The sequence below is a fragment of the Gorilla gorilla genome, chromosome 14 (assembly GCF_029281585.2).
Source record: "Gorilla gorilla gorilla isolate KB3781 chromosome 14, NHGRI_mGorGor1-v2.1_pri, whole genome shotgun sequence".
Lineage (NCBI taxonomy): Eukaryota > Metazoa > Chordata > Mammalia > Primates > Hominidae > Gorilla > Gorilla gorilla.
In genome coordinates this window covers 79,384,014-79,408,506 of record NC_073238.2, presented here as the reverse complement: position 1 = coordinate 79,408,506, position 24,493 = coordinate 79,384,014, and the positions used below count along the sequence as shown (strand labels likewise).

The window sequence follows — 24,493 nt, the reverse complement described above, 5'->3', positions numbered from 1 at the left end:
TTAATAAGATTGAGTAAGCAGAATGCATTAAGATAATAAACTTTACACTATGACAGCAATGTGGTACTTTCATCATGTAATTTCCCAGCAAATTTTGTGGACTACAGGGTCCAACTGCATCACTTATAATAGAAGAAATGCAGAAACAGCTTTGGACCTTGAAGTATGTGAATGATAGGCAAGGGCTATGTGTCATTTCTCTGTGATCTACAACAAGAAGTACATGGAAGGGAATTCTTTTTGATTATAGGGTGATTTGCATGTGTACAGATAGTAGCAATACAGGAAGAGGAAACAAATTGAAAAACAAAATCAGCTTTAAGTGAAACTATTTCTATCACCAACCTGCTCCTGAAATTATAAAATCTCAAACATCCCTGCATTTTCGTTCAATATTCTAGCAACAGTAAACCTTTTATATCCCTCAAAGGCTTCCAACTTCTAATTAAATTCCTGGATTTGTTTCCAAATTGCAAGTAGTTTGTATTTTAACAACATAAGATTATTACCAAATAATTGTTGGTTATAATCAAATAATTTTATCATTTTATCTAAAAGAAATACTATGTCTTGTTGCAGAATATAATTAACAGCTGTAGTGACAGAGAACTTTCACAAGTGCTACTACATTGTGTGTGTAAAAATATTTTTTATTAGTCTGCTACTAATAAAACTGCTGAATGTATCCAAGCATTCATTATAAATTAATGGTCTTCTTACTTCATACTAACTATAGGCTTACCCTTCTTATTGCTTCACATTCAAATTATTTAAAGTTCTTTTTTCTATTAGAGCCCTTAAATTACAAAAGACTGGGAACAGACTTATGAGTATGAAAAGAATGGACTCAAAGAACAAAGACCACCTTCATGTACATATTTTAATTAACAAGACTGAGAAAAAAAGACCACATAGGTCAACAGGAATATATCATTATTCTAAGAAATCATTGACCAGGAAGATAATGTATAAAATAATAATTTCACTGTTTTTTTTTGGAAAAGGGTAGAAACTTCCAAACTATTAATACAGATCAAACCATTTGTTCACAGGAGCAAGTAGCTTGCTAGTCAAACCACAGTTTACCAATAAAGACTCACTTTAAGACATTAACCTTATGTCCACAATTCCTAAACTAATATCTTTTAAATTTTGTCTGATTCCAATCAATCTTCAGCTTTAAATAATCTACTTTAAACTACTTGAATCTAGACACAAAGACTCTTCAAGTATCTTCTCATGAAGTTCCCCCTCTGAGACTCCTTTAGAACTCTGGCAAAGAGGGGAATTTGCTCACCATAGTAACTTCCTTTGATGGATAACTTATTCTGATTACCATTTGTAAGAGTCAAGAGTATTTTCACATGTTCTGAAAGGAAATTTCTAATGGTCTTTTTGGTTTTTCCGTTTTGAAAAATAGGAGCCCGGAGCAATGGCTCACGACTGTAATCTCAGCACTGCGGGAGGCCAAGGCAGCAGGATTGCTTGAGCCCAGAGTTTGAGACTAGCCTGGGCAACTAAGTGAGATCCCATCTCTACAAAAAACAAAAAACAATTTGCTGGGTGTAGTGGTGCATGCCTGTAGTCTCAGCTGCTTGGAGGACTCAGGCGGATCACTTGAGTCCAGGAGTTCAAGGCTGTAATGAGCTATGATCTAGCCACTGCAGTTCAGCATGGACAAAAGAGGAAGACTTTGTCTCAAAAAAAAAAAAAAAAGGCCCCGTGAAGTGGCTCATGCCTGTAATCCCAGCACCTTGGGAGGCCGAGGCAGGTGGATCACAAGGTTAGGAGATTGAGACCATCCTGTCTAATAGGGTGAAACCCCATCTCTACTAAAAATACAAAAAATTAGCCGGGTGTGGTGGCAGGTGCCTGTAATCCCAGCTACTTGGGAGGCTGAGGCAGGGCAATCGCTTGAACCTGGGAGGCGGAGGTTGCAGTGAGCCAAGATTGCTCCACTGAACTCCAGCTTGGGTGACAGAGCAAGACTCCGTCTCAAAAAAAAAAAAAAAAAAAAAAATGGAAAAAGAAAACTACTATGCGCAATAAGTATTAGCAATTGTCTAACCCTCAAATACAGAGCTAATGAAGTTACATTTTAACATTTCAGATGGGGCGTGGTGGATCACACCTCTAATTCCAGCACATTGGGAAGCTGAGGCAGATGGATCACCTGAGGTCAGGAGTTCGAGACCAGCCTGGTCAACATGGTGAAACCGTGTCTCTGCTAAAAATACAAAAATTAGCAGGATGTAGTAGTGCATCCCTGTAGTCCCAGCTACTGAGGAGGCTGAGGCAGGAGAATCACTTAAGCCCGGGAGGCAGAGGTTGAAGTGAGCCAAGATCATACCACTCCACTCCAGCCTGGGTGACAGAGTGAGACTCCACCTCAAAAAAAAAAAAAAATAATAATAATAATAAATAATTGTGTGTACCAATTTTCTTTCAAAAAAGTTTTCCTGAGATATACAAATATATGACTGTTTAGAGTGATAATTTACTTTTCACTAGATCCAGATCTTTAAAAACTCTAAGTAAGTATTTTCTATTCTCAGAAAGATGGATATGATACAACTGGGGATTTACATAAGTATAGAAGATGGCTTGCAAATGTGTTTCCATTATGTTAGATGTATCACTTTGTTAATTGTTTCCTTTGCTGTTCAGAAGCTTTTTAGTTTGACGTAATCCCAATCATCAATTTTTGCTTTGGTTGCCTGTGCTTTTGAGGTCCTTGTCAAGAAATCTTTGTCCATATCAATGCTGTGAAGCATTTCCCCAGTGTTTTCTTATAACACTTTTATAGTTTTAGGGTCTTACATTTAAGGCTTTAATCCATTTCAATTTAATTTTGTTTATTGTGAGAGACAGAGGTTTAGTTTCATTTCTTTTTTTGCACATGGATATCCAGTTTTACTAGCTTTTTAATTGAAGAGATATTCCTTTCCCCAGTGTAAGTTCCTGGTGCCTTTCTTGAAAATGAGTTGGCTTTAAAGCCATAAATTTATTTCCAGGTTCTCTATTTTGTTCCATTGGTCTGTGTGTCTCTTTTCATACCAGTATCATGCTGGTTTGATTACTATAGGTTAGTAGTATGTTTTGAAGTCAGGTAATGTGATACCTCCAGCTTTATTCTTTTTGCTCAGGATTGCTATTTGGGGTTTTCTTGTGGTCGTATAGGAAATTTAGGATTAATTTTGCTATTTCTGTGAAGAATGTCATTTGATAGAGATTGCATTGAATCTAGATCACTTTAGATACTATGAACATTTTAACAGCATTAATCCTTCCCCTAATCCATGAATATTAGATATCTTTTCTATTTTTCATTATCCTCTTCAGTTTCTTTCACCAATGTTTTATAATTTAATTCTATCTTTCATTTCTTTGGTTATTGTTTTTCCTAGGGATTTAATTTTTAGCTATTGTAAAGGAAACTGCCTTCTGGATTTTTTTTTCAGGTTGTTCACTGTTGGCATATAAAAATGCTACTGATTTTTGTATGTTAATTTTTATCCTGCAACTTTACTGAATTCATTTATCTGTTCTAAAAGGAATTTTTTTGGAAAGGGTTTTTAGTTTTTTCTAAATATAAGATCAGGTTGTCTGCAAACAAGGACAATTTGATTTCTTTCTTTCCAACTTGCATGTACTTAATTTTTTTTTTCTTGTCTAATTGCTCTGGCTAAGTATCTCCAGTACTATCTTGAATAAAAGTGGTAATGGATTAATAACCAGAATAAATAACTCAAACAATAGCAATAAACACAAATAATCTAATTATTAAAAAATGGGCAAAAGACCTGACATTTCCCTAAAGAAGACATACAAATGACCAACAGGTATATGAAAAAATGCTCAACATTACTAATCATCAGGGAAATGCAAATCGAAACCAAAATGAAATATCATTTCAGGCTGGGCATGGTGGCTCACACCTGTAATCCCAGCATTTTGGGAGTCTAAGTCACGTGGATCACCTGAGGTCAGGAGTTCAAGACCAGTCTGGGTAACATGGTGAAACCCCGTCTCTACTAAAAATATAAAAATTAGCCGGCCAAGATGGTGGGTACCTGTAATCCCAGCAATGCTGGAGGCTAAAGCAGAAGAATCGCTTGAACCTGGGAGGCAGAGGTTGAAGTGAGCTGAGATAGCACCATTGCACTCCAGCCTGGGTGGCAAAGTGAGACTCCATCTCAAAAAATATATATATGTGTGTGTATATATATATATATATATATACACACACACACACACACACACACACATATATATATAAAATTTCATCCCAGTTAAAATGGTTATTATCAAAAAGACAAAAAATAACAGATGCTAATGAGGATGCAGAGAAAGGAGAATGCTTGCATATTGTTGGTAGGAATGTAAATTAGTACAACCTCTATGGAAAACAGTATGGAGGTTCAGAATTAGAAATACCACATGATCCAGCAATCGCACTGCTGGAAATATACCCCAAAGAAAGGAAATTAGTATATCAAAGAGATGTCTGCACTCTCATATTTGTTGCAGCACTGTTTACAATAGCTAAGCTTTGGAAGTAATCTAAGTGTTCATCAATGGATGAATGAATAAAGAAAATGTGGTATATATACACAGTGAAATACTGTTCCACCATAAGAAAATAATGAAATACTGGCATTTGCGGCAACAGGGATGGAACTGGAGAGCATTATGTTTAGTGAAATAAGCCAGGCACAGAAAAACAAATATCACATGTGCTCACGCTAATATATGGGAGCTAAAAAGTTGATCCCATGAAGGACAAAGTAGAATGATAATTACCAAAGGCTGGGAAGGGTGAGGGGGGGTGAAAAGAGGTTGGTTAATGGGTAAAAACATACAGTTAGAGAGAAGGAATAAGTTCTAATGTTTGATAGCATAGTAGGGTGACCATAGTGAACAACAATGTATTGTATATTTTTAAATGGGTAAAATAGAACATTTAGAATGTTTCCAACACAAACAAGGGATAAATGTCTGAGGTTATGGATATGCCAACTACCCTGATTTGATCATTACACATTGTATGCTTGTATCAAATTATCACAAGTACCACATAAATGAGTACAGCTATTATGTATCAATTTTAAATAGGGAAAAAATAAATCCAAAGTGATAAAAAAGGAAGAAATCTTATAATCTAATAAATAAAAAGTACAGGAGATGATTTCCTTAACTTGGTATCTCTGCTTTGATATCACATCTCTACTTTTCTCACATATTCACTCTACTAATATGATTTTGTTATACATGATTAATATGATCTCACTCATAATGTTCTCATTACTGCACCTCTGTATTTTATCCTTATTGACATTCAAGATTTTCAACACATGGCAAGCTCCTGAATCTTAGACACTACAAGACTCATTAACTTGCCTTTCTTTGCTAAGGCTACTACTCTTTATTGTTTCCTCAATTCATTGCATTTTTCATAACTTCAAGCTTTTCACATACAGATATTGCTCAAGCTATTTGTTAAAATAATGAATAAACAAATACTTGGAGAAACATGATGCACACTCTTCATAAGGTCAATTTTTACACAGTGCATAGCCCCAGATTCCAAGTATCATTTTCCAGATAGGGCAGATAACACAGGAAAACTTTTTGAACTCTTCATATAAAATAAGATGTTAACAAACTCATATCAAAGCTTTTGCTATTAATAATAGTAATAATAACAATAGTGATGAAATAAGCAAAATGCTAAACATTTTTTGTGTACAGTCTCATATTATTCAGAAAGTTATACATTATCTTTATTTTATAGAAAATTGTATCGAAGCTATTTAAGGTTCAATATTTTGTCCAAAGTTACATGAATATTGCAGGACTTGAATCTGAACCCAGGTCGGTATTGCTCCAAAGCTCATGTTGCTAAGCAACACCAAATATCACTAAGTCCTTTGAAACATACAGTGTCTTTAAAAGAGGCTAATAAAATGTATTTTAATGATTTACTTTAATGATATTTCTAGCTTAACATATTTAGCTTTATTTCACAAGTATGCACTTAAAAGAAAATTAAGTCAAGTATGTTTTCTTATGTCTGAAAGTATACAAGTGTCATAATAATAGCATAATTTTTTGCCATTTTATTAAGGATTGTTATAATATTTGAATTTCATTTATATGTCTACCTTGTGTAATCTTGAAACATGTTTTTTTATGTTTGCTTATTATGTCAGAAAAACATTTAAAGGATGCTATTTAAATATAGTTTACTATATTTTAAATATAGTAAAATATACTATGTTTATATTGTTTATATGTTTATATTGTTACTATGTTTATTGTTTGCCGTTTAAATATAGGTTCTTGGAAACATTATACCTTGACACAATACCATAATCTCTGAAGCACAAAAGTCATAATATTTTCCTTATTTATTTGCATATTCGACTAACATTCACAATTGCTTCTTCTACCAGGCACACTTCTACAGTACTTAGAGCAAAATAATGTATTCCCTTCTCTCTTAATACTTGTATCTATAAAGAAGATATAAAAACTAAAAATGAACAATATATAAAACAAAATAGGCAAGATAGATTGTACCTGATTATTCTGTATCTAATATTATAGAATAGGTATGTTTACAAAACTACACAGATAAAAATACGACGACAGTCTTTAAGTTATTATAGTAAAAACTGATAGGAAGTATACAATTTGTGATATTTCACTTACACTGTGTTTTTCCCTGGTTTGGTTGCACATTTCCTTCTTGCTTTATTTGTCTCATTCTAGTGCTAACTCTTAGTGCAATTGCTGTTGGGAAAAAGCTGAGTGTTGGGAGGGAAACTGAGGCAGGGCTTGCATAATGTCCTCTGGAATGTGTCTAGGCTTGCTGGCTCCTTGCTTCTAGGCTCCTAGACTCCTATTCCCATTATCTCAAGTAGCAGAACATGTTCCATATAAATACTAAGCCATCACAGCTGTAAATCATGTGCTTAACGCAACGTGCCCTTTTGACCTCCACATTCTCACCATCTGTTTCTTTATTGGATTACCAATAAATACTGTGGGCTCCCAGAGCCCGGGGCCTTCGCAGTCTCCACAAAAGCGATGGCCCTCTGCTGTCCCACATTTCTCTCTCAAACTGTCTTTCTCAATCCTTTTACTCCCCCGGACTTCGTCAACCCTATGACCTAGTGTTGGGTCTGATCACCCCAATATTCCTGGCACCCAACGTGGGGCAACAAAGACCCCGATGAAGGAACGCCAGAGCATATGAACATGGAGGATGTCTAAAAGAAGCTTGGTGGGAAAACCTGAGTGCTCAGAAGAACCAGGGTGAAAATAGGACAAAGTGAAAGCAGACATTCTGCTTATTTAAAGTTCTTAAGGCATTTATTATGAAGAGAGGGAGTGAAACTTAGTACTCAGAATTTATCACTCTTAGGTGCAGTAAAGCAGTTTTGTCCATGGTTTCTGGAACAAGGAACTATGGAGTTAGATGAATGGGAGAGAATTGGCAGAAATTAAAAAAAAAACACATCAAACATGGAGCAAAAATTCCAGTCTGTTTGGTCAATGTAGGTGCTAATAAAAGCAGCTCTTGAGCCTTTTCAAACAGATGAGGCAGACTCAGATGAGGAAGAGGAGGACGAGTGTAAAAAACTAACCTCAGATTCTGAATGTGAGGAACAGGAAATTAAAAGAAAGGGAAACTGAAAAAAGTATGTTTTACTAGCCCGCCGGCTCCAACTGCCGCATTAAGTAAAAGGCCACCTCCTCTCTCCCCTTAATGGGCAAGAAGATGAATTAGCTACAAAACTTCTACTGTAGTTGCAATGTTAAAACCTGGAGCAATTGGTGGTGCTATAAAAAATTCTATTCAAAAGGCGAGAGCCGGGGGATACCTTGAAGCATGGCAATTTCCCGTAACTATAATCCAGCAGGGAGGACAGCAAATGTCGTTCCACTGTGTTTCCAAAATCCATCTACAAAAGGAGAAAGAGATACACAAAGAAAAAAGTGTACCCTATTCCTTTAAAAGCCAGGGTAAATTTAAAACCTATAATTGATAATTGAAGGTCTTCTCCATGACCCTACAATACTTCAATACTACCTTGTTGTCAGCATAAACAAGGGAGTAGCCTGAAAGCACTGAGACCACTGACAACCAGTAGCCTTCCTATCAAAAATCCTTAACCTGATAACCCATGGATAGCCCAAATGCATTCAATCTGTAGCAGCAACTGCTTTGCCAGCAGAAGAAAGTAGAAAAAATAAACTTTAGAGGAAACCTCATTGTGAGCACACCTCACCAGTTCAGAGCTATCCTAAGTTTAAAAAAAAAAAAAAAAAAGTAGCTTACTAACCCAATCTTAAAGTATGGGGCTATTCTGTTAGAAAAAGGTGATTTAACATTAACCACTGAAAATTCCCTTAACCTAGCAGGTTTCCTAACAGGGGATTTAAACCTTAATTACCACACAAAAGTCCGACCAGACCTAGGAGGAACTCCCTTCAGGACAGGATGATAGACGGTTCCTCCCGGGTGATTGAGAAAAGAGAAACAAACAATGGGTGTTCAGTAATTGATAGGGAAACTCTTATAGAAGCAGAGTTAGGAAAATTGCCTAATAATCTGCTCAAACGTGCGAGCTGTTTGCACTCAGCCAAGCCTTAAAATACTCACAGAATCAAACTCTCTCAATCCTGACTCAAAAGGTTACCTACACCCTCTCTGAAATGAACTTGCATAAGAACTGTTGTTTATGGGAATGCATCTTGATGGGGCAGCTGGGTTGTTATGAAATACTCAGGAACCCAGCCCAGCTCTAGAACTCACCTCTGAGCGCAAAGGCAATGGTGGGCATGCTGGTAAAGGACCACTAGAATCCAGCAGCCCAGACCCCTTTCTTTGTGGTCAAGAAACACGGGAAAACAGGTGCAGGACTGCTACATCGGTGAGCATAACTAATCCGATAAGCAGAAGTCTATGGGTGGTTACGCACCCTGGAAGAGAATAAGCATTAGGATCGTAGAGGACGCTCTAGGACTAATGCTCATCGGCTTCGGAAAATGACTAGGGGTGCTGGCAACCCTGTGTTCTTTTCAGATGGGAAACGTTCCCCCCAAGGCAAAAACTCCCCTAAGATGTATTCTGGAGAATTCGGCCCAGTCAGAGTGTATGAACCTTTTTCCCTCTCAGACCTGAAACAAAATAGACCTAGGTAAATTCTCAGATAACCCTGATGGCTCTGTTGATGTTTTACAAGGGTTAGGACAATACTTTGATTTGACATAGATATAATGTTACTGCTACATCAGACACTAACTTCAAATGAGAGAAGTGCCGCCATAACTGCAGCCTGAGAGTTTGGCGATCTCTGGTATCTCAGTCAGGTCAATGATAAAGATGACAACAGAGGAAAGAGAACAATTCCCCACAGGCCAGCAGGCAAGTTCCCAGTGTAGTGGGACGCAGAATCAGAATGTGGAGATTGGTGCCGCAGACGTTTGCTAACTTGCGTGTTAGAAGGACTAAGGAAAACTAGGAAGAAACCACTATAACACAGAGAAAGGAAGAAAATCCTACCGCCTTTCTGGAGAGACAAAGGGAGGAGTTGAGGAAGCATACCTCTCTGTCACCTAACTCTAACGAAGGCCAACTAATCTTAAATGATAAATTTATCCCTCAGTCAGCTGCAGACATTAGAAAAAACTTCAAAAGTCTGTGTTAGGCCCGGAGCAAAACTTAGAAACCCTATTGAACTTGGCAAACTTTTTTTTTTTTTTTTTTTTTTTTTTAAATAGAGATAAGGAGCAGGCAGAACGGGACCAATGGGATTAAAAAAAAAAAAGCCACTGCTTTAGTCATGACCCTCAGGCAAGCAGACTTTGGAGGCTCTGTAAAAGGGAAAGGCTAGGAAAAATCGAATGCCTAGTAGGGCTTGCTTCCAGTGCAGTCTACAAGGACACTTTAAAAAAGATTCTGAATAGAAATAAGCTGCCCCCTTGTCCATGCCCCTTATGTCAAGGGAATCACTGGAAGGCCCATTGCCCCAGGGGACGAAGGTCCTCTGAGTCAGAAGCCACTAACCAGATGATCCAGCAGCAGGACTTGAGGGTGCCTGGGCCAAGTGCCAGCCCATGCCATCAGCCTCCCCAGGTATGCTTGACCACTGAGAGCCAGGAGGTTCTGTCTCCTGGACACGGGCGCTGCCCTTCTTGGTCTTACTCTCCAGTCCCGGACAACTGTCCTCCAGATCTGTCACTATTAGAGGCGTCCTAGGACAGGCAGTCACTAGATACTTCTCCCAGCCACTAAGTTGTGACTGGGGAACTTTACTCTTTTCACATGCCTTTCTAATTATTCCTGAAAGCCCCACTCCTTTGGTAGGGAGAGACATCCTAGGAAAAGCAGGGGTCTTATATACCAGAATTAAGAGAAGGAAAAGGGGTAAATATATATACAGACTCTAAGTATGCTTACCTAGTCCTCCATGCCCACACAGCAATATGGAGAGAAAGGGAATTCCTAACTTCCAAGGGAACACCTATCAAACATCAGGAAGCCATTAGGCCCCAAAATTCTCCTTACCTCTGAGTCTACTTCCTCTGATCCCTGCCTAAAGATAATTTTATGGGGAAGAGGATTTGCTTGTGTCTGTCCAGGTGACAATCAGATGCCTATGTAGGTGGCCACCAAACATCTCAAGATCTATCATAAGCCACAGCATCTAGTGGACCCACATGTACAGTGAGAATTGAAGGTTTGAAAAGCCTCAATTTGCTTTCTCTATGCCTTCTGTTAATCAAAAAAGGCCTGTTTCTCATTATCAGTGGAAAGTTTTACCTCATGGTAATTAACGAAAGAGGCAGAAACGGAGTTAACAAATGCTTCAGCAATGGCATGCCTCCCAGCTACAGCCACAGAAGTTTTTGCTTCTGTTTCAGTAGATTTACTAACATGGGGGTGAGAGTATGCTTGTGTTTTTACATGAGATGAATGAACCGTGCGGATGTCCTCAAGATGTGTACAACCATGTAACAGGAGACTGGAGGGACCCATGGATCACAACCATGGACTGGATTCCCCCAGTACGAGCCATGAGCCAGTTGAATGTGCATGCGAAGATGGAACCAGGACCAACTGGAGTCACAATGCTTAATGCACCAATGCTTTCTGACTCAGCACCTCTCTACCCTGAATACAAGAGACCCTAATAGGCAGGAATATCACCGCCCCTATTCAGCAGGAAGGAGTTACAGAAGACGGACCTTCATCCTTCTGCAACCCCTAGGATTAAGGGTCCTCTTGTAAAAGGGAAAGGGGAGATATGTGGGAAGCATTCAAACCAGAGTGACTCCAGTTTGAATAAGGGCTAAGAAAAATGAAGCTGGATCACCAGCCTGCAATTAAGGGCTGCACAGCCTGCAATCGCCTTGCTCAATTAAAAGGCTACCTTTTATGCTAGTAATAATGATAGCTAGTAGTAATGATAGTAATAATGATACCTTCTTTTACAAAAAAGAGAAGGGGGGGCATGTTGGGAAAAAGCTGAGTGTTGGGAGGGAAACTGAGGCAGGGATTGCATAATGTCCTCTGGAATGTGTCTAGACTTGCTGGCTCCTTGCTCCTAGGCTCCTATTCCCATTATCTCAAGTAGCAGAACATGTTCCATATAAATGCTAAACAATCACAGCTGTAAATCATGTGCTTAATGCAATCTGCCCTTTTGACCTCCACATTCTCACCATCTGTTTCTTTGTTGGATTACCAATAAATACTGTGGGCTCCCAGAACTCGGGGCCTTCGCAGCCTCCACAATAGCGATGGCCCTCTGGTGTTCCACATTTCTCTCTCAAACTGTCTTTTTCTCAATCCTTTGACTCCACTGAACTTTGTGTCAACCCCACAACCTGGTGTTGGGTCTGATCACCCCAACAAATTGCCACATGTTCCTATCTACTCTGTGTAATAGCTAAGCTGTGAGTCAGGTAATTCTTAGTAAAACTCAGAATCTTTTTCTCAGTCCTATGAGGAAGTTAAGAAACCTTATATTACAAGTTTGACTTAAACTGGAGCAATAGAACACAAGATGAAAACAAATGAACAAACAAACGTGGCAGAAAAAAATGTTCTAAGTGCATCCATGAATGTATTCCTTAAAACAATAATACATACTGGTTGATCCTGTAACAATAGACAGTTTATACTGACAAAATTGGCATGTTCCAATTTAAACTGTCATGCTATTTTTTTGATCTTCCAATTAAGACATTGTCATTGTGTAGAAAGGCGTGGGTGGGAGACAATGATCCCTGGGTCTCTTATGTTTCTGTACGTCTTGAGAGCTGTGACACTGATTGCTCATTGCCATTTTTAAAAAAATCCTTATTAAATGTTTTCAAGAACGTTTGTTTAACTGCCTTGAAAGATACAGTATTTCTCTCCATAGCAAAGAGCAAACTTTTCTGAGCTTGACATGTAGTATTAGTGACTTCCTCCAGAACAAAGAAGGCATATTTACTGCCTATTATAAAAGTGGGTTTCTCTAAGTTTCAGGTCCCTCTCCTATAATGCATCACATTACATGTGCATGTCTCACCTGGCCCTCTTGACATTACTCTGTATGACTGTGGCTGAGGCTATTGTAATTTCTGAATAAGGACCTTTGTATCTGACCCAAGAATCTTGGCTCTTCTATCAACATCCATGTACTGGTGTCAGGCTAACTTGCTAGCTTTCAAGTACACTGAAAAAATCTCAGCTACATCATAGTTCTTTAAATAGGCAGCTGAAACTAGATTCCTATCTCTCACCATATGCAAAAATCTGAAGATGGATTAAAGACGTAAATGTAAGACCTAAAACCATAAAAATACTAGAAGAAAACAGAAAAAGTTCTTCTAGATATTGGTCTAGGCAAAAATTCAAGACTAAGACGTCAAAAGCAAATGCGACAATAACAAAAATAGACAAATAGGACTTTATCAAACAAGCTTCTGCACAGCAGAAGAAATAATCAACACAGTGAACAGAAAACCTAGAGAATGGGAGAAAGTATCTGCACACGATGCATCTTACAAAGAACTAATATCCAGAATCTACAAACAACAAGAACAAAAAGTATCCCTATTTAAAAAGTGGACAAAGGACATAAACATTTTTTCACAATAAGACATACACATGGCCAATAAGCATATGAAAAATGCTCTGGCCGGGCGCGGTGGCTCACGCCTGTAACCCCAGAACTTTGGGAGGCTGAAATGGGTGGATCACAAGGTGAGGTGTTCAAGACCAACCTGGCTAAGATGGTGAAACCCCATATCTACTAAAAATACAAAAAAATTAGCCAAGTGTGGTGGCAGGCACCTGTAATCCCAGCTACTCAGGAGGCAGAGGCTGAGGCAGGGGAATCACTTGAACCCAGGTGGCAGAGGTTGCAGTGAGCTGAGATCGCACCACTGCACTCCAGCCTGGGCGACAGGCTAAGACTCCGTCTCCAGACAGTTATGTGCAGTAGGAAAGGAGTCAAAGCTCTGGCTTCATGTGTAGACTTCCTAGGTTAGAATTCACAGGGGGAAATAGCCCTGCATTTCTGAGCCATTCAGGACCTTCTTCTGCTACTAGGTGTTTGTGTGCTCTTTCGTTAAATAGCTAAGCTGTTCTGCAATGTAGTCTCTTTATGTGAAATGAGGACTTAAAACCACTTTAGTGTTTCATAATTCAAAATATACTACAAAAAAGTAAACTAGTTAAATTCCCCACTACTGACTTAAAGAAGAAATAGGAAAAGTGGGCAAAGCAGGTGAGAATCACTGCATTCATGAAAAGAAAAAATAGAAATGAGTGGTGGTAAGGCAAAAACCTCTGTCTATTATCCTTGAGAAAAAGTAGAATAGACGATCTCTATAGTCTCTGGTTTTTTAATTCTATGATTCTATAATGAAGGCTTATATAAAGAGTAAACTTTTAAAAATATTTTATGTAAGAAATAGTTTCTCGTATTACCTCCAAAAAATATCTAAGAAGAAAAACCGTGCTTACATGAAAAGCAAAGCAAATTGAATTCGTTAAAATAACTCTAGGGCACCTCTAGGGCACCCAGCATTGAACCCAACATTGTTCCCTGACGAAATGGGTGCAAAGAAGAGAAACTATAAAAATTATGAAAAAACATTCACTCACATTAATCTAAGATGGTATCTGCTGTTATTGCTGAAGCTCTGTTGCTATCAGATTCAGGGCTGTATGACCTTGAGAGAAAAAGTACAGAAGTTTCTGCAAGGAAGAAAAAAAGATATGTTTTCAAATAGTGAATTATGAAAACTTCTTAAATTAGATTCAAAAAAAATTCTTAGACATAAGCTTAAATACAATGCATTTAGAAAATGAATTAGAATATTATGCCATGAACATATAAACTAATGAACATTATGGAGAAAATTATTTCTCCCAGCTTATGAACCAACTTTTGCCATCAAATAAAAATACATGTTTAATACAATTATATTGGCATATATATAATATTTTTAATACGTTTGTGATGCTATACATCTATGAAATTATACAAATGCAGGTTCCTCTCAAATATGTATACATATGTGCAAGACTTTACAAGGTTGATAATACATTATTTATGACATTATTTTAAAACAAGTTAGACTCCTCTAGTAATCCATTTTTGTTGGAGTTTACAGAAAGAGTGTTCTTGACTGTGATATTATAGATCATAACTTCTTAAAGGGTAAGGTGAACTAACCTCTAAAAATAAAAATGTAAGCCAGAATTGGTAAAGGAGGAAATACCAAACAAACATAATTTTTAAAGTGGAAGAAATTTAAGTGCTGTCTTTTTTTTTTTTTTTTTTTCATCTCCAGCATCACATGAAATGTGAGCCTGAATCCTGACTCTTTAGGTATTTCTCCTGACTGATTTCTATGTAGTCACTGGAACGACTGTTCCGTGTTCTTACTTTTGATTTTCTGACCTGGTTCTAGCTTTCTGTATTCTTCAGGATGCTTTCAGTTTGCTTTCCTATTGTATTCACTAGGGGCACAGCCTGCCACAGACCAAGGTGTTTTTGCATCCTACCTGGAATCTGGAAAATTGAACTCACTAACTGATCACTCCATTTGCTAGTACTTTAAAGGTAGCCTCTTAAACTTTCGGTACACTCTAATCCAATCAATTCAGGTGATGATGGATCTACCAGAGATGTATGTTCTGCATATTCTCTGAGAGACTGGAGTGATTATACCCTCAAATAATATGAGATGGGAAACTTAGGTTTCTAAATTTATAACTAACACTATATAGATTCATTTAATAACTTACAGGATTACTCTTAAAGGATCAGAGTTAAATTTCCCTTTAGACATTGAAGTTCTTTAGGTACAATATCTGTGACTAGTTCTCTCTCCTTTTCTTTTTATACCATAAATAAATTAGAGATTGCTTTCTTATCTAAACTTTAAATTAACAACATGCATATATGTGGTATAACTCCACCGATGCAATGAGCATGTTTCCTGAATAGGGACATTCAGTTTCATTCACTGAAGTGCATTTAAGAAGTAGAGCAATGCAGAGGTTAGATTGCTTAGTTAGTAATTTATCCAAGTATTATGAGAATTACATTTTTTATTGTGACTCTTGAAGAATACCTGATCCCCAAACTTTCAGAATTTAAAAAATAATTGGGGGCAGAAATATTATTGTGAAAATTCTGTGCCGCTTCAGGCACTTAGTGCAATAACAAAAGGTTATATTTTGAAATGTGCCAAGTGCCTCCATAACATGTACTCTGTGCAATTATGTATATGTGTATTGTCTAGAACAAAATCAACTGATATTACATTGTTGACTCAAGTATCTACAGCTGTTAGTGCACCTTCTGGCATTTTGGAAATCCTCAACTAACAGTGCAGACAGCTGACAAAAAAAGAATGATGAATTAACACTCAGAGGCAAGGATAATAGCAAAGAAAGGGTGGAAGAAAGTTTGAAAAGTTTGCTTGTAAATATAATATGTCTATTAATTTTCCTGGTGCTCTTAACTGAGAAGATTTAAGAGAAATTATCCTCTATCTTAAATATATCTCAATCTAATATTGTTCTTAACAATAAAAAAATTCATTGATTAAACAATACTTATGGAACACACAAATTTTAGTAATTCAATATTGATGTTAGGTTGCCTTGAATTAGACAACGTTCTAATCTGGAAATGTCTTGGTATTTTGAATATGAAAAGAAATCCATTAATGTGTCTACAACATAAACACATTCAAGATGTTCTTGTTTGGTAAAACAACAGTTGTAGGATACATACATTCAGTTAAAGCACAATGTTCCTTAAGAGACCTCAGAATTGCAGTATAATTTTAAAAAATAAAATTTATAAAGTGAGTAGTGTTAAATTACACTCAGATTTAATCATTAATAATTCTTCTGAACATTCATGTTGGTTTTCTGATTTTCTGTTTATTATTAACTATTATATTTAAAATAAAAAGCATCATCAGCCCTTAGTCAAGAAGAAATTATTTTTCTGAAAAATTAGAATAGGATTAACACTTCCCTGATATGAAGATACATTGAAATTATAACATTAAATATAATAAAAGCAGTTATATTGATACAGATTTGAATGCATCTTGATATATGCTTATGTCCACACTACTTCAAGTTCTATCTCTTTAAACTTGTCTGCTATTCTTTTAAAAACATATATTTACCCTCTTTTGCACTTAATATAGCCTTTTGTTTTAATAATGTTTCATGTTTTATTTTAACAAATATTTTGTTCTACTGCTTGCAAAAATTTTTTTCTATATTCTAACTTTCTTACACAGAGGAAATATATAATCTTCATTTATATATTGCATAAATTCTTCCAGGTCATTGAGGTTATCTCATATGGCAATGAATATCCTTTATAAATACTGAGTTGAAATCAGTTGCTAACGGAGAAATTTGGTGACTTAGACCAAATCTAAGCTAGGTAGGGTAAGGCCTTAAAAATATGCGTAACTATCATGGAGTAGTCATTTAAAGAGAAATAGTAGTAACTTTAGGAGATAACAGTTTAAAGTAACTTCAGAGTTACTTTCTACTTACTACTTTCTAGATGAGCTATAAGATCCAAGTTGGTCGCTAAACTAAACCACACTTGACAAGAAGGAAAAGTAGAGAAATGGTAACTGTGAAACACATATAAATGTTATAGCTTTTTCTACTATATTAAGAAATCAGTGGTAATTGCTTATAAAAACTTATCTTCCTAGGGTACACAGGAAAGTTAACATTACCAAGAGTTATCATTGCTATCCGATATCATAAAACTGCTTTCCACTAGAGAAACATACATCAGCAGAAGAAATATTGTTTGGTAGATATTGCTAGAGGCAGAGCTGACTTAAGCACCTCACCGTGTCATGTAGACCACTTCCTCCAAAAACTGATTGCATGAGTGTCATAATACTATGGAGAACACACTATTTTTTCTCATTGTTAAGACAGTCACAATTCTAGAAAATGGCAGTGTTTCAGCAAGAAAGGTAAATATAAAGCAAAACTCAAAATGCCAACAGTTTTTTGGTACAGTCTAGCCTCATTAAAAATGTATTTAATGAAGTCTTATAAAAAATTTACAAAGGTATATGCTACATAAAACTTAAAAGAAATAAGGCCAAAAACAAAGCAGTGTTTTGGAAATGCTGCAGATGAACTTTTTATTCCTCATAATCAGCTTCTCCCGTATTATAATTCTCACGTTATAGAAAAATGACAAAGGCACAGAAAGAACAATAAATTTTCTAAGATAACATAGCTAGCAAATTGTAAAAAATATTTCTTAATTCAGAGCCTCTGCATTTAATAAAATTCCAGACATTATAGCTTATTCAATCCTCATGAATAAGGTCAAATTATAATTAATAGTGATTATTAACTATGCAATTATTACAGGGATTTCACCTTGCAGCTAAGAAAGAATCTTCTTAAACTCTTAGGAACTTTTATGTGTTAAATAACTTGCACTTATGAAATACACATGTGACATACAAAACATCTATGACCACATTAATGAAAGTATTTATTTCTGAGAAAAGTTATTACATAGTAATTATTTTTTACTTATTAGAGGTGGCACATTAATTTATATAGGTCAAACTGATAGCAGGGTTGTCATGTGTATTTTATAGTTATTTGGTTTTTGCATATACTAATATTTATGTAACATACTTCTCTAAATTATACAAATGTATAGGCAATGCATTAGGAATAAATAAAGAACAACTCTTTAACGTCAGGGGAAGTAAGTTCTCATTCAGGATTTCATAAAATTTACCATGAGACCTTGAACATTTTATTTAGTACATATTATGCTTTTACTTAATCCATAGGGAATATAAACAGTTTGACCTAAATTGTACCAAGATTCAGTTTGCAAATCAAAATGTACATGATTTTGACATATTTTAGTATATTCTTAATGATTTTTTCATCTAACAATTTTAAACTTCTTTACACACACACACACACACATTTTATTTGATCCATGGTTTTAGTAAGAAAAATTTGCATAAATTGTATTCTTCATGAAAAATATAACAAAATTTACAACCTAGCTTATACATTATAAATACCTTGTGGCCAGTTTGAGGACTTGTTGTTCTATGCAAATTGTCCCTCCTATGTCATTCAAAGTTTTATATAAAATCCTGTTATTCATCGATGAAGCAGAATTTCACTTCCTGAGAAAAATCAACACAGTGAAAAGACAGTAGCTTTGGAGCCAAGCATATATGGGTTTATACCACAGCTATATCATTGGCAATTCTCCAGGCTTGGGCGAGTGCCCTGACACCACATTTCAACTATGTTGTTCTTGCTGTTATTTTGCCTGAACTTTATACCAACTTTGCACCATTTTTCTGAGGAGTGTATGACAGCATCTCAAAAGAAAAGTAGCTTTAATGATGACTATTTTCTAAATTTTTGTTTTGAGGGGATAAGAAGCATGGAGAAAAAGTATAACCAAAGGATATGTTTTATTTATTCAAATTTTCAATAACAGCAGTGTTCTAAAGTACACCATATTTAAAATAGGGTTAATGAGATTAATGAAGTATACATAGATGAATGAGGAATTGATTTAGGATATGAAGATGGGAACAAAGATTATAGGTATATTCTTATTATAGCGTCTAAATAAATGGCAACATTTCCCCTTTGTCCCATTCTGTGACCAGTTTCTTATGAATATTTTTCTCAGCAGAGTAGAAATTATATTAAAGTGAAAACTTCTAAGTTTGTAGATAACATAGAATTCTTCCTAGTAATGAAGTATCAAAATAACTAAGATGTAATAAATATTAGCACCTTACATATATTATCCAAATTGTTATAAAGTATTTTTCACTTACCTTGTACATTATATTCATATTTATTTATTTACAAATATATACCTCTTATAGTTATGTATGCACATTTGTAAAATATATAAGCAGATATACTTATAAGGATATATTACTTAAAAACATGAATATATATAATGCTCATAAAATATGTATGAATATATTTATATTTCCTTATATAAATTTTTATATTTTAATTAGCTATAACTAAACATATTTATTAGATATATTAAATATAATTACAGTTCAAAATAATTAGAATGAAATATAAACACTTCACATATGGTAACAAACTTATTATAAAATAGATAAATACTTTAACTACATAAACTGATTTATTCTACAAAACAACTATGGGCTCCTCCGGGAGGGTTCATAGAATAAGGGAACTCAGGGCAGAAAACTTGTGACTTTTCCAAGATCACATAGCTTGTAGGTAGCCGAGCCGTGATTTCATCTGAGGAATATAGCTTTAGGGTATAGTCTCATATGCTCCACACTTTTTGTCTTTGAACAATTAAATATTTAATAAATTGTGAAATTTAAAGTTGAGGAAACCTAAAATATAAATGTAATAATACTATTTTTCCATGAGATTTGCGAAGGAGGATTTGAAATGATATGGCACTTGATTGCAAATCTGAACCTCTGTTCTATCAGAAGTTTTAGAAATTATACTTAAATTCTCCTAGCTTTGGATTTCTCAAATGGAAACATGTAATCATATAAATATCATGCATATGTTGGACAATTACATGAAAAAATCTAAGTAGCTTGAGCAACTCATGGTTCCTGGTAATTGATAGAAAACAGGATAAGACAGAAAGAGAAACTCTGGTAAAGCTTCCTCTTATCAAAAAAAACCTTGACAAAAGTAAAATCCTGATATTAAATGCAAATAATTTGATCCCTTTTATAAACTATAGCGCATCCTTATTGGAATACTAATCTGATTTTTAAAAACTTAGTTATTTAAAATTATAAAAGTTGTATATGTAGCGTAATCAATAGACCTTTTGTACTCCAATGCATATTTCACTTGTCCTGTAGCCCACTAGTACCCCCTTTCACGTTCAATATTCTCCAAGTGTAAATGATAAGCAATATTTCACCTTGGGTATAGAGGGGCAGAAAGACACTGTAACTGCTTTTTGAGGAGAGGCTAAAAGTATTAAAATTGTTTGTCTAATAAAACTAAGCCTTTAGAAATTATGACTGCCGAGTCTTTAATAAACTAATGGGGGATGTGGATAGGATTAGCAAGGCATAGTCATCCAACCAAAAGTACATTAAAATTAGAAGCACCCATTGAAGCATGAAAGAGTTCAATTTGGGGCAAACAAGAAGCACAGAACAAATAATTTCTCAGAGCTGCCAAATTAGATAATATAAGGATTAAGCACCAAAGTCTATGCATTTTACTCATAGAAGAGCTCCTTAGACTCTCATTCAGATATTTCTGACCTTCCCAGGAAAATAATGCCAAAATGTTTGTCCATCTAGTTTATTCTGATTCCACAGCAGATTTGAGCAATTCATTTAAAACAAAACCAATTTAACTGCAGTATCGTTAAGAATATATGGAGGTACAAGATACCGACTTAAAGAATGTTCCAAAATTATATATATATATGAATGAACTATAGCATTTAAACTTACCCTTACAAAATCAACTTTTATATTCTTTTTTTTTTTTTGGAGACGGAGTCTGGCTCTTGCCCAGGCTGGAATGCAGTTGTGCGATCTCGGCTCACTGCAAGCTCTGCCTCCCAGGTTCACGCCATTCTCCTGCCTCAGCCTCCGGAGTAGCTGGGACTACAGGCGCCCGCCACCACGCCCAGCTAATTTTTTGTATTTTTAGTAGAGACGGGGTTTCACCGTGTTAGCCAGGATGGTCTCGATCTCCTGACCTCATGATCCGCCCGCCTTGGCCTCCCAAAGTGCTGGGATTACAGGCGTGAGCCACCGCGCCCGGCTATTCTTAATTTTAAATAAAATTCCTAAAGTTTAATAAAGTTAAGTAATACTGTAAAAGTTTTTACTTGGGTGTCAAGCCACTTTCCTGAAGTCAAGACCTATTTTAGGATATGAAGTTCTAAGCTTCTACTATCAATAGTTTTGACTAAAGAAGTAAAATTTCCAAAGACCCTAGTACAAATCAATACTAAAAGCACATACAAGGCTATTTATGACAGCTCTGAGGACTGACAGTTGAAGTAGTTTGCCCAGGATTTAACTTCTTTAAGAACAACATTATTATCATAGTTATTTGAGATAATCTTTGATATTTAATTATATTTCTTTCTTTTACAATAATATTTTTCGTGCTTAATTTTATCTTGCTTCAAAACATAATCAATAATGCTCTGCAACAATGATTTTCTTGAATATCCCTATTATAGCATTGTGCTCATTTTACACAATGATAATAAGCACAATAAAAACTGTGGTTTCTGATTAAAATTTCAGAGTAGTAGAAATAAAAAATAAATGACTCAAGACAACAGAAATTAATGTGTAAATTGCTTCTTTAAACTAAACTCCTGTGTAAATTGCTTCTCTAACCCAATACTCACTCTGAGAATTAATAATATTAAAAATCACTGAAGAACATTTTTCCCTTCTACAGTTCAAAATCCATCAGTAATACCCCAGGAGCAAGAAGCAGACCCAGTGCCCAGACCTTTGTTATGCAGCAGGAGAAGGAGTCCAGGATCTTTGCAGAGTTCATTGATTCTGGTGCTGGAGAAAGAAAAGAAAACAGGGGAATGTCAAAAGTGCATAGGGAACTAACCTGAAAATTTTCCCCACAGCAAACTTACAATACCTTGACAAACAAAATCAATAATGATAACATTGAATGATAACCTAAAGAATAAAATAAACACTCATGATTCCCTGCTGATGAAAGAAAGAGTGGAAGAAAGAAAAAGACACAACTCTTTAGAGAAGAGACCCAATTAAAATTGTAGAAAGTATGAGGGATAGAAAATCACCAATGGAATTCCAAAATGAGAATTATAAACTATATTATAAAAGAGAAAACTAGTAAATGTACAGTGTATAATTCTAGCAGATACTGTTTTAACTAATTGCTCGAGGTCAATACCATAAACAATGCCTGGGTTAACACCATGTAACTCCCTGATTTATGCACGGAGAAGGGCAAACCAGTTTTGTGGTGTCCTTTCCAATCCGATCATTAAAAAGTCAGAGAAACAAAACTTAAGAAACATTCTATACGTAAATGACCTGACTGCTAAAAAATATCAAGATCATAAAATGTAATGGAACACTGAATTTTGTCAGAGATTGGAGAAAACTATTAGATTCCCCAAGCTGCTGTAAAAAAAAAAAAATACCACAAATTTAGTAGCTTAATGCAAGTTTAATGTCTTACTCTTCTGTACGTCAGAAGTTTGACAGGGTTCTCATGGGCTAAAAGAAGGTGTTAGCGGGGCTGTGTTTCTTTATATAGGTTCTGGGATAAAATATAGTTCCTTGGCTGTTCTAGCTTCCAGTGGATGACTAACCTTTTTTGGTTTGACCCCTTTTCCTTATCTTTCATGCAAACAACTTCACAACTCTCTCACCTGTCTTCTATCTTCATATCGATCTGTGACTACGCCCAGGAACAATTTTCTGTTTTTAAAGATTCATGCAATAAGAAAGAACCCACCTGGAAAATCAAGAATAATTTGCCTAACTCAGCACCTATACCTTTAATCACATCTGCAAAGTCTATTTACCATGTCAAGTAAAATATTCACAGGTATTGGGGATTAAAGAACAACATCTTGGGGAAGAAGAGAGGATGAGCTTAATTCTACTTATCACAGGAAGATGAGAAATAAAACAATCCTAGATTAGATTCCAAATCAGAAAATGAATATTAATGGTGAAATCCAAATAAATTCTGCTGTTCAGTTCATCATAGCATATGATAAGGTTTGGCTGTGTCTCCTCCCAAATCTCATCTTGAATTGTAGTTCCCATAATCCCCAGGTGTTGTGGGAGGGTCCCAGTAGGAGGTAATTGAATCATGGGGGTGGTTACCCTCATACTATTTTCATGATAGTGAATGAGTTCTCCTGAGATTTGATGGTTTTATAAGGGGTTTTCCCCCCACCGCTGCCTCTTTTGCCCACAATCTTCTCCTTCCTGCTGCCTTGTGAAGAAGGATGTGTTTGCTTCCCCTTCCACCATGATTGTAATTTTTCTGAGGCATGCCTAGCCATGCCAAACTGTGAGGCAATTAAACCTCTTTCCTTTATAAATTACCCAGGTATGTCCTTATAGCAGCATGAGAACAGACTAATACACCATACCAATGTTAATCTCTGAATTTTGATAATTTTTCTGTAAGTCTAAAATCTCAAAGTAACAAGTTAGAAAAGGAAGTGCAGATACTGGTTGCCTGGTGCAAGAAATAGGGAAGAGGTGAGAGAATGAGAATTAACAGTTAATGGACAAGATTATTGAGGTTACAAAATGTTTTAAAACACTTTTATGATAAGTATTGAATTGTACACATTAATGAATTTTATGATATACAAATTTTGAGGCATATGTTTTAGAAAGTATAGGGTATGTCTAGTTTATTTTTTAGTCTTTGCAAAGCCAATTTTTAAAAGATTAAATTAACATATAGACTATTGTTAGTACCATTTTTGCTTGAAAAATTAAATAGAATGGAAAACACTATCTCCCCTTACATCCTTAGGTATACACATTTGTGTGACTTTTAAAGACATGTGGCGTATTCTTTGGTATTGAAACTCTTAAAAAAAAAAATCAGTCTATTCCCTTTGAATAGTACAAATCTTTCTTGTGAAATCTATTGAATTGCCCTAGAGAGTCAAGCAGTAATTACATAGTATAATTTATGCCCATGTTACACCTTTAATTAATAAAGAAATATTACAGAATTATGCAGAAAATCTACCAAAATCATGTTCATAAAAATGATAGTACTATACTAAATTTCTTTTAAGACCATCTTCAATAACCTAGAGTTTTATTTAGGGTAATAACTTAAACTATATTTTTAAATATAGTTACTCTAGATGACAATTGACAATTATAA

The 24,493-nt window shown here is 35.5% G+C and overlaps 1 long non-coding RNA gene across 1 annotated transcript in view; it reads right to left on the bottom strand.

Annotated features, from left to right (window-relative positions):
- The window catches only part of LOC129526316 (uncharacterized), a 78,690-nt gene that overhangs the window by 4,875 nt on the left and 49,322 nt on the right, over nt 1-24,493 (bottom strand). The window contains exons 4-7 of the long non-coding RNA XR_008670977.2: nt 23,001-23,086; nt 22,091-22,149; nt 18,637-18,744; nt 14,174-14,266 (exon numbers count right to left, since the gene is read on the bottom strand). This is a non-coding gene — a long non-coding RNA (uncharacterized lncRNA). The remainder of the gene's footprint in view (nt 1-14,173; nt 14,267-18,636; nt 18,745-22,090; nt 22,150-23,000; nt 23,087-24,493) is intronic.